Source organism: Austrofundulus limnaeus, unplaced genomic scaffold (genome assembly GCF_001266775.1).
Source record: "Austrofundulus limnaeus strain Quisiro unplaced genomic scaffold, Austrofundulus_limnaeus-1.0 Scaffold351, whole genome shotgun sequence".
NCBI lineage: Eukaryota > Metazoa > Chordata > Actinopteri > Cyprinodontiformes > Rivulidae > Austrofundulus > Austrofundulus limnaeus.
The window spans coordinates 526,033-536,382 of record NW_013952753.1 but is presented as its reverse complement, the minus strand read 5'-3'; the positions used below and the strand labels follow the sequence as shown (position 1 = coordinate 536,382).

General features: G+C 37.5%; 1 non-coding gene across 1 annotated transcript; it reads left to right on the top strand.

Annotated features, from left to right (window-relative positions):
• Positions 1-299: 299 nt before the first annotated feature.
• On the top strand, positions 300-372 carry trnak-uuu (transfer RNA lysine (anticodon UUU)). The gene has a single exon. It is a non-coding gene; the product is annotated as a tRNA-Lys (tRNA).
• The last annotated feature ends 9,978 nt before the right edge of the window (positions 373-10,350 follow it).

The window sequence follows — 10,350 nt, the reverse complement described above, 5'->3', positions numbered from 1 at the left end:
AAGAGAATGGGAAAACATTACAGCAGATCAGTGGGTTTTGAGCTCTGTTTCGAGCTATAAAATAGACTTTGTCACTGAACCACTTCAGCTGTCAAATACCATCAAAAATTCAGTTCTCAGAGAATGAGTTAGATCTGCTTGATCTGGAGATTCAGAACATGATAGCCAAAGGTGCTGTCAGGATAGTAGAACCTGTTTCAGGCCAGTTCATCTCTAATATTTTTGTTCGACCAAAAAAGAATGGTAAACTCAGACCTATTCTAAATCTGAAGGGGCMGAATAAATTTGTTAGATGAAGAGCCCAACTAGCTCAGTTGGTAGAGCATGAGATTTTTAATCTCGGGGTCATGGGTTCAAGTCCCATGTTGGGCAATGTACAGTTCCCTTATGGCTAATGCAAGGTGCAACTGTGTTCACTACTGTGCTATGGTTTCTTGAAGACAGTGTGTACAGAATTTCTGTGTCAGCTATGGCAGAAGAAGCATGTACAGCTGCAAATTCAATTCTGTGCTATGGTCAACCTGCAAAATTGCTGTTAGTGACCAGCTTTGCAAGAAAGAATGCAGCAAAATTGAAACTGGCTTGACTGCCTTAAAAGAAAACAGAGATGAGCATTTCAAGATGGAGCTGTTTTCACAAAGCTACTAGACATTATCCAAGAGAATGATTATTTCACATCTTTGGATTTACGTAATGCATATTTTAGCATTCCGATTCATGCAGACTTCAGAAAATACCCCAGATTTTATTGGAGGGACATTCTGCATGAACATCAGGTGTTACCATTTGGCATTAGCTCAGCACCTCGAGMGTTTAAAAAAGTAATTAAAGCAGTGTTTGCTTGGTTCAGACAACAAGGCATCCGTTGAACTTTTTATATTGATGATTCATTGATCATGAATCAGGTGTTATCGCAGAGTGTTGCCCAGACTCAACTTATGGTTACAAGGTTGGAAAAGCTAGGATTTTATATCAATTTTGAGAAGTCTGTTCAGACTCCCACTAATAAGATAGTGTTTTGGTTTTGTTATTGACTCTGTAACATTCACTCTGTAACATTCGGAGTGTATCTGGCTGACAGACGGATAGATGCCTTTTTGGCGGAGGCTCACGTCATACTTACAGCAGACAAGATTACAATCAGGCTGCTTGCCAGATTTATTGGTATGATTATCCACACATTCAATAGCAACTGGTGGGTGAGTAACATAAAGGTTCAGTGTGTTTCTATGTCTTAAGGCTTTTTTCAGTCAATCTTGTGTTATTCATGTATGCATTCTGTCGTGGCAAAATGGTCAGAAACACGGCGAAAAGGTGTTAAAAAGACAAATAGTCTTGCGGGTGTGATCATAAAGTCATTTATTGATGGGCAGACATGGAACAGAAAGCAATCATGAAGTCTGTTAGATGTGGGCCCCTGACTGAGGGCGGAAGAGAACTGTTATACCTTCAGCTATCATCATGTGATAATGAACAACCAATCAGAATCTGCCTCGTTCTGGTACATGAAGTAGGTCAACTCGATGATGACGTCCAGGGATATCAACGAGATATGAACAAGTGGACAGTGTCAAGGTGATATAGAAATAAGTATTCCACAACACATTCAATCTGACAGTACAGCTGCAGTGGCTTACATTAATGACATGGAGGGCATAGCCTTAGAAGAGTTGGATAACCTGGCTGCACAAATCTGGAATTGGTGCATGGACAGAAACATTTTTAGTACTGCACAGCATGTGCCTGGAGAACATAACTCAGTGGCAGACAGACTATCACAGACTATCTAGAGTGTTTTCAGATGGTTCAGATTGGAAACTAAAACCTGAGATATTTTCTAGAATTTGTTGTCAGTTTTTTCTCCCAGACATAGACTTGTTTGCTAAAAGGCACAATTCTCAACTTGATAAATTTGTGTCTTGGAGGTTTGAACCTGGGGCCTGTGCATGTGATGCTTTCTCCATTTCCTGGACAAATCATCAGCCATACATCTTTCCACCTTTCTGTATGCTAAGTAGGGTGTTAATGAAAATCTGGAGGGATAAAGTTCTAAGAGCTATTATTATTGCTCCATTATGGAGAACAGCAGCTTGGTTCCCTCTGTTGATTGATGCTCTTATTGAGTTTCCTGTTAGGCTTTCACACCACAACGATCTTCTGGTGGCTTCACACGACCCGACACAGTTCCACCCACTTCGGGGACGGCTGACAATCACCGCCTGCAAAGTATCAGGAGTGCCCTCAAACATCAGGGACTCAGGACTCAGTCATTGATGTCATCTGTTCCATCTGGCGACCGGGAACTCAAAACAGTATTTGTATGCATGCCGCAAATTCCTTGTTTGGACTATTGGACAATCATGCTGTGCCACTGAAGTGACTGAAACCACAGTGATTGTATACTTGGACTTTCTTAAAGAGAGTGGGAGCTCATATACAGTGATTAACACTCATAAATCATGCATACTTCAGACTTTACAGGTCTTAGGTGCTACTTGGGTCTCAAATCCTAGGTGGTTGCTCAGGTACGTGAAAGGACTATACCATTTACGGCCACTGAAGCCTCGTTACACTCGGACATGGGATGTCAGTAGTGTTTTGACTTATTTCCTCATCGAAGTTTAAGTTTGAAAAATTTGACATTAAGAATTACAGCATTGCTGGCGTTGGTCACAGCAGCAAGAGCTCAGACACTGGTGGAGTTAGATTTAAGTTACTGTATCTGCAAGTAGCAGGCGATCACTCTAAAGCGAATTTTTAATTTATGAGCTCACTAAAACAAGTAAGTTGGGCAAACCGATTCAGGAGATTCTTCTGGAGAGATACTCTAAACCAGAAATTTGTGTATTGGACACATTATTTGAATATATTTGTCGCACTCGGGAACTAAGGACATCAAGTAGATTGTTGATTTCATACAAGATTTTTTTCTGCGGTGTCTACATGCACTTTAGCCAGATGGCTACGGACAGTGCTCATTAATGCAGGAATTGACCCCACTCTTTCAGAGGAGCTTCTGCTTCAGCAGCATTTAACAGTGGAGTTTCTCTGAAACAGATTTTGCAGACCGTAGATTGGTCTTCAGTTAATATAATTAAAAAGTTTTACTACCGAGAGTCCGGGGAAGGGACTAAGTTCTCAGATAGAAGTTTGAGTTGTCATTTCAGATGATCGGAATTTTCTTTCTGAAAATAAACTGTTGGAATGCATCTCCATTGAGGTTGTGTAGTTGAATCCTGTGAATTAGCCCACACAAGCAGTGTGATTGTCATCAGCTTTGAACATGCTGTTTACATCTCTGAGACGAAGGCGAACATAAATGAAAAATAATGCCCCCTCATCCCAGCAGGTGTGCAGGATGAGGGACATTATTTGAATTGTAGTGAGCGCCTGAGGCTCAGAGAACACCCTCCACTTTTTTGGAGCTAAATTTAGGGGTTGGCTGAGACCCTCCCTTTTCTTCAAAAACTTTGATTACAATCACACTTGGCGATGAAAAATGACGGAGGCCAGGCTAGGGAGCCTACTTATGGGGTCGCTAGGCATCATGGGTATTGTCTCTTTGAAGAAGAGACCTCGCTCTCACAATATCTCAAATGATGCTGTTTACATCTCTGAGCCTCAGGCTCACTACAATTCAAATAATGTCCCTCACCCAGCACACCTGCTGGGATGAGGGGGCATTTCATGTCATTAGCACCTCTAGTAATATATTTACTGAGAAAAATGTTGACGTGTTCAATATTTATTTTACCCGCTGTGTATCTTACTCCCTCTATGAGACATACACAGTTTGAAAAGTCCCACATTGGGATGTAAAAACCAGCATAAACAGATTTGATGGTAAAATAACAAAAGTCAAGTATCAGAAAACTTTCTGCATGAAAATAGGGATCCCATAAAGAAGACAAGAAAATTAAACAACAGAACAACCAAAGATTAAAGATGTACTGTGAGTCACACCATGAGCCACGGTGCTGCAGCTCATAAACGGTCCTGCATAACCTTTAGCTTAGTTTCTGCAGACTACAAATAGTTTTTGTTCTCATCCTCTCTGGCACAAACACAGACGCAAACATGAATTATATATCGGGCTATATGATTCACCGAAGCCAGTGATTGTCCTTTCAAAGTGCCCATTACAGAGACCTATCATTGCAACATCAAGCCCTCCTTCCCATTGACAGTGCTGACGTTTTCCCACTTGGCTTGAGCCCCCTACTGACAGCAACACCAGTAATCCTCCCTTCCTCCTTCTTCACTCCCTCACTCTGCCACTGCTCTCACATTGTTAGATTTTGCTGAAGAAGTTAGTCATTAGTTGAAACAGCAGAGTGTAGTAATGAAATCTGCCGGCCACATCAATAGTGTTTACTGTTGGCAGTTTGCTTTGCTCCATGGTTTTTGAAAATTTATTTGTTTGGTATGCAGCAGTAAAGGCATCACTGTAATGATGTTTGCCCCCACCGAGATGTGAGGCAGAACGACTTAACAGTCTGTAATACCTTGAGTCACATATCTGTAACATTTAATAAACTGCTTATTATGGAGCCTTTAGGTGAATCGTTTATCATTACCCAAGAAGATTTTTTTATTGTTAATTCTCAATGAAAGCACCTGTTTTGTATAGCTGGTTGCCCTCATGGCTGACTGATTTGTTGTGCACCCCCTCCCCCCATCTTAAAGCTCTAATTAAGTAGCCTGAGTGCACAGTGACAGTGAAACAACCAGGGTAAACAGGCTGCACAGCTACAACAGTGGTAGAAGCAGGCCCACTTGCTGCAGTCATTTCCTCAGATGGGTGTCAAAACACCCCCGGTCTGCCTCCAATCAAGCCCGCTGCTCAGAAATAGGAAGTGAGCTTCTGAAAGGGAAGATTAAAGTTTTCTGGAAGCACTAATGTCAGCTGTGCATGGCCTAAAGATAAACTTTACCCGGCTACAAGTACAAAACTTTGCTGAAGCCATTTGTCATCTTCAAAAGTAATGCATTTTCAAGAGGTTTGAGTTTTCAACAAGAACATGAGACTAGCCACCACAGTGTGCTTTGCTGAGTGTGCACCGTTTTAATACTGATTAGGTAAAAATATAAATGAAAGCAGGTGTGTTAGAGGGAAAAAACAAAAAACAACGTTTACATATGTGTTGCAGAGTTCTTAAATTTTGAACCTCTGCCACCTCTTGTCTGAAATTCTAGAATTTGTGTCACAAAAAAGAAGTCTTCCTTTTTCTTTTCTATTTTGCTGAATGATTTTAATTTTCTGCTAAGCCTGATCATGAATATGTAAATATTTCCAAGGTGGATGTAAGAAAAACACGTGGCAGCACAACTTTTCCCAAGTTAAATGTTCTCTCTTTTTATTTCTTTTCAAATGTAACTTGGAAAAATAGGTGCTCATAAACTGAAGATTAATCTCAGGACAGCAAGGCATCTTTTCCATCAGCCATACAGCAGATGTGAATGACAGCTGTTACCATGGTTACTTTACAAAGCTGATGACAGATGCACTCTGGAAATACTAAGGAGGCATAAAAAAGACTAATTCCACTAGGAAAACAATTTGATTTTAGTTATTGCTGATTAAGATTAAATTAGTACAATTAGACAGGCAAAATCAAATTAGATGAAAGTCATTAAAGTTTTTTTCAATTAGAATTGTGAACAAAAATAACATTTACACACAAAAGTAATAGCAGTTTAAAAAAAGTAAATTTTAGAAGAAATATTAGATAAGTGACACACTGCAACATGTTGGGTTTGAAAATTTGGATCAGAAGAAAACTTAATTTATTGGTACTAAAGAATAGGAGACAGGAAATGAGCCACAACTAACAGTTCAGCTACAGTTCAAAATGAGCAATGTAAGTTTTGAGAATTGACTGTTTTATAAACATATAGATTTTTTTGTTTTAATGTGCAGAAGTCTGTCTACATGACAAATCTAGTTGTGATTTTTACTCAAAGTGACAATTAAATTTTGAGACTTAGATGAAAAGTTTATTTTTTCTTACGTTCAAAAACCCAAGTTCATTTTACTACGCCTGCTTGAATTTTGTAGTTTTTGTCTTGTTAATGATATGTTGTTAGTAAAAGTTGACAGTTGGCAAACAGACATGCAAAAGAAAATTGATATTAATGACAAAATTTGTATGAGAAGTGGCCTTAAAAAACAATGAATTCTATGCAAAATGGTAAATGGACTGTACTTATACACAGTAGAACTTTTCTACTCAAACAGGATACTCAAAGCTCTTTACAATCTGTGTTCTCATTTACACATTCACACATCTATTCAGCACTCTGTCTCTACAAAACTAACATGTACAAGTCATTCTATGGAGACTAATCAGTGCTTTAAATCACATTCATACACTCATGGGACACACATCAGAGACAGGAGGTGTTCAATTCAATTCAGTTTATTTATATAGCACCATGTCACAACATACGTTGTCTCAGGGCAGAACCAGTCTCAGTGTCTTACCCAGTGACCACCAACTCTCTGACTAGAGGAGGACTTTCTTTACGACTCAGCCACATTTGTGACAATACTTGTCAGTTCAACTGATGTTAAACAAACGTGATTATCTTTGTTTACAATACACAGAACTGTTCTAAGTTTAAAACAAAACTTCAAAATAAAATCTTAGAAAATTAACCAAGGCAGTTTCTGTCGACTAATACCAATACTGTGTATTTAGAGAGATCTCATTTTGCTCTGAGGAAGCTGCTGAGTTCTTCACAGGGAGCAGTGGAGTCACAGAAAATAGAACATGAATTCATTCTGAATCGAGTCACTTTTGTAAGACTCAATGTGGATATTTTGTTTATAAAGAAATTTACAAAATCTTATAAATGTTCAAATTAACAAACTCTGTAGGACAGCTGTCTTCATTTACACTTCAGCAACGTAATTATGAAACTAATTGAAATAGGTGTGTAAAATATTGTTTGCTCTTAGAAAAATGAATAAAATGTTTTACTTTCCTCTTTTTTCCCCAATTTCTCCCATTTTACATATACGTAGTGCGCTTTGATTTGATGTATGGGTCAGTATCATGCTTATTGTTTATTTTCTGAGCTCTCATAAGATTTTAGTGGATGTGAGATGATGTAAATGTGTATAATTTCTAGGTTGTGTAACCGTTTGTAGCAGTAAGACTCAGGAGTGGAGACATGAGGAGCTCAAGTAAAAACAACTTAAAATATATCAAATAACAAACTGACATGGCATGAAGCACGCACAATTCAACTGATGTAAATAGCAAAAAGCAGTGAAGACACCTGGGTAAAATTAACCTTAGAAACAAATGAATGTTGGCAGGACATGAGTTGAGGAGTGGGGGGATGATCTAAAATGACAAATGCAAAAAGCTACAAAACAACACAGACCCTGACAGTCTAGATAAATGCGTTTGTTTCTTCTGAATTTTCCTTTTAGCCATACAGATTTTTTTTTATTTTTGACACTCACCCATGGTTTTGTTTTATCATGCTTGTACCTGTCTGTACTGGGGAAAAAGGATTTTTGGGTGTATTAACATTTATTTAATTATTCTTTTAAATTTTACAAAAAAAAAATCAAAATTTCTGAATTACTACAATTTACTAAATAAACAATATGCATTATATTATATATCAATATTACAGTACAAAAAAGTAAATGCTAATATTATTTTACCAGTAAGTGCTTTTTCTGGACAGCACATAAACATGAATATATTAAGCAACTTCTACTCTTCTGGGCGTACCTGAATATGAGGGTGCATGCACACACAAAGGCTGCTGCTCCTCATTCCCTTGCTTCACTTTTCAAGGAGAGGACAAGCCATGGTCGAAATAAAACATAAGTTGCCTGGTTTCTTTTGCTTGAATACATTTGTTGGTGTGCAATAATTTGATGGCATAATGTAGGTGATATTTAGTTGTCAGGGAACAGGGAATGCATATTGTAGCATTCTGCTGTGTTTGGCTGTTTGTCATGTGACTGCAYTGGAGGATTGTGGGTAGGATTCATGTTTGTTGTTGTTGTTAAATCATTTTAGGGAATTGGTTAACATTGTTCTTTCAGCAATTAGTCTATTGTGTTACTCTAATTTGTGTGTTCATTATTTGTTAACTTGTGTTAAACCGTTCAGCAGAAGTAACCATAAGTGAGAGTGGAAGGCCTAGTCATTAATAAGACCTGTGAGTTTCACTTTGTCTGTTTTGTTCATGAAGAAGAATCCAATAAAGATTCTTCAAAACAGCCACCTGGTGGTGAAGTCTTGAACTACAACAAGAGCTACACTTCTCTCTGTAGCTGTGAGGTGTCATGCTACAATTTTGTGCTTGACGCATGTTCACTGTTATAAAGAATTTGTAAGATTTACTAGAAAAAATCTTGTAACAATTTGCACTAATGTTTGTTATGTAAATTTAAGTGCGACAAAGTAATGTAATATTTACTCATCATTATCTGGTAAAAGTTATTAAGAATATAGTTAAAGGTTTGTGAATAAATCAGGTAAATTTGACTTAATTGGATCAAGTATATGTTACAAGATTTAATTGAGCAAATTAAGTAAAATTTACCTGATTTATTCACAAATCTTTAAAGNGTCAAAAAGCCTGTGTTTTTAGGGTTATTAACAAAGTTTGTGTACTCAGACCAGTAATATTTGGGGTCACAAGTTTTTGCCATGGATATTTTTTGGGTCATACGATAAAAAGTTTGGGAACCACTGCAATAAAGGTTCTTCAAAACCGCCATCTGGTGGTGAAGTGTTGAACTACAACAACAGCTACACCTCTCTCTGTAGCTGTGAGGTGTCATGCTACAATATTGTGCTTGTTACATGTGCACTGTTATAAAGAACTTGTAAGATTTACTAGAAAAAAATCCTCAAAACAATTTGCACTAATGTTTAAGTAAATTTAAATGCTACAAATTCATGTAATATTTACTCATTATCCAGTAAGTTATTAAGAATAGTTAAAGATTTGTGAATAAATCAGGTAAATTTTACTTAATTTGATCAAGTATATGTTACAAGATTTGATTGAGCAAATTAAGTTAAATTTACCTGATTTATTCACAAATCTTTAACTATATTCTTAATAACTTTTACTAGATAATGATTAGAGTAATTACATGGATTTGTAGCATTTAAATTTAATTACCAAATGTTAGTGCAAGTCGTTTACAGGATTTTCTCAAGCAAATCTCACAAGTTATTTTTTTACAGTGTGTGGATTTGCTTCTCTCTGCAGAAAAAAGCTTAATGAAATTGGTTGCCATAAATGCCAGAAAAAAAAGAAGACAAAAATAAGATAGTTACTAAATTTTATTAGATATTCTAGGTTCGGATCAGAACCATTTGATAACCTCTAATCTAACGCATGCGTTCATTTTGACTGCATCAGCAGAAACATAAGAATAAGTTGAAAACTCCTCCAGCCTTACCATGTTTGAATATACATTTGAAATTCAGTGAAGCTCAGTTGAAAAAAAAAGAGGAAAAAAAGTCTGTTTACACCTTCTTAACCCTCATCTGCAGAAAAACTGGAGACAACACATAACGGAACACATCCTGCCAGTCAAAGCCTCTGTGCCAGCAAGCCATCTGGTCAAAACATGATCATCATATGCAATCTGCCCACCCAGGCTGGCACCGATTCACCAGACCGACACTCCAATTACCCTCATCGAGCCAACAGTGCACACACACACACAACAATGAAGCTTACCTTTGCCGGGAGGAGCGGAGATAACTGACAAGATAGTTAGCTGCAGAGAGGTCATCTTGTAGAAATTGAAAAACTTTAGCTTTACCTGCATTAATAAGCACATTGTAAAACTTTATTAGCATTAAAAGTCACATAATGTTGAATTGTAAGTACGTATAAATACTCAGTGATCATTGGCTGCTGACATCTTTGTGAAAGGAATTGAACCCAAGAGTGCAGACAGAAAACTCCAGGAACTCAGGTGAAATTGAACTTTTTAGCAAACAAAGGAACAAACTGACAGGGCAGCAACAACTTCAAAAATATGAGGAACATGTAGGAGAACAAGACATCAAGGCAGAGACATAGAACCAACAACAGGACAGAATATAACGAGGAAGAAATAACAAACACGTGGGGAGAGAAAATGAGGATCAAGTGGGAGTGGGTGGGGCAGAAGCAGGAACTGACAGGAGAAACTGAAGTGATGACCCAGGGATCACAAGGGAGAAACCAAACACTGATCAAAATCTGAACTTAGGGAAACTAATGTCACAGAGATAACTGATAACACAAGTAGCAGAATTTAAAAACACAAAACACAGAAACCTAAACCATGACAGGAATCAATCTAGAAAATAA